This window comes from Glossina fuscipes, unplaced genomic scaffold (assembly GCF_014805625.2).
Source record: "Glossina fuscipes isolate IAEA_lab_2018 unplaced genomic scaffold, Yale_Gfus_2 28, whole genome shotgun sequence".
Classification (NCBI taxonomy): Eukaryota; Metazoa; Arthropoda; class Insecta; order Diptera; family Glossinidae; genus Glossina; species Glossina fuscipes.
The window spans coordinates 9,921,854-9,922,966 of NW_023998423.1; the positions used below are offsets into that span (position 1 = coordinate 9,921,854).

The 1,113-nt window shown below is 30.7% G+C and overlaps 1 protein-coding gene across 2 annotated transcripts in view; it reads left to right on the forward strand.

Moving 5' to 3' along the window:
* The first annotated feature begins 645 nt into the window (after nucleotides 1–645).
* LOC119636565 (synaptic vesicular amine transporter-like) overlaps nucleotides 646–1,113 on the forward strand; it is a 44,731-nt gene continuing 44,263 nt past the window's right edge. For both annotated transcript variants that reach the window (XM_038031967.1, XM_038031970.1), the window contains exon 1: nucleotides 646–802. The gene's annotated coding sequence lies outside the window, so the exon portion shown is untranslated. The remainder of the gene's footprint in view (nucleotides 803–1,113) is intronic.

A 1,113-nucleotide genomic window follows, 5' to 3' on the forward strand; every position in this document is an offset into this window, starting at 1 on the left:
ATAACAGAAATACTTACTCAAATAAAGCGGCAGCAGCAACAGGCTGCTGTGCGAAGCAACAGGATGCATTAAAAGAGTGAAAATTAAACGAAATATGTTTATTTAGAGCTGTGTAGGATACGCGCACAAATTTCATTGAGTTGCCCTCACAAAAATGCGTGAGTTTGCGAACTAACTATTATATATTCTTCTTCTTTTTCTTCGTTTTCATCTTCTGCGAACCCAGTAAAAACATAAACACAACGTTATCGTTATGTGTTTTGTGTATGTTATCTATCTATCTATCTAATAAAATCTGACACGAGAAAAACTCTAATTTTTTCGCCATCTTTCGCATAAGAATTAATCACTGACTCTGAATTCAGTGCGAGACGAGATCTCGTTGCTGTTGGTAGTGTGTTCTCTATCCGGAAGATATTAAAAAATTTAAAAATTAAAAAACAATAAAAAAAAAAAAACATTCTTTTTAAATAAAACATTTTTTCAGATTTTATTTTCCTTAGAGTAACTAACTAATTACATAAAATACAAAAATTTAATTACAGTGTTTTTTACAAATCTTTTTTGCAATTAATCAAAAATATTACCGCGTGCGTATGGGTTTAATAAAAAAAATATATTTTTTTTAATTATTTCAGATTTTTAGTTTAATTGTTTAAATTTGTTTTTATAAAATAAAATAAAAAAATTGGAAAATTACTAAAGGAACAACTATTGCGATTTGTTATATTCGAAGAAAACGGTTGCTTCAACATTTGCCTTAAATAGAATATGCTAAACGTTTCTGGAACCACGACAGGAGGTGAGTACGAAATTTTATTATTAACAGAAGGGACAAGAATTTCTTACATAGTTGAGATTAGGCAGAAGATAGATTTGGGAACGTATTACATTCAGTCATTCTGTGCGCATGGAACCTTTAACCCTTTCAGCAGATTAAAGTCTTTGAGACATATATATGTTTGTAAGTACTTCCACCCAGAAATTTTGTTAAACATGCATTGGTTTGCAAATTTGGAACCATTGGCCCGACAGTAAAAACTTTCCTTGTCCGAGAATATGATGTGCCGCTTTCCTCTCATTACTTCATACACTTAATGTCTCCCTGATTAA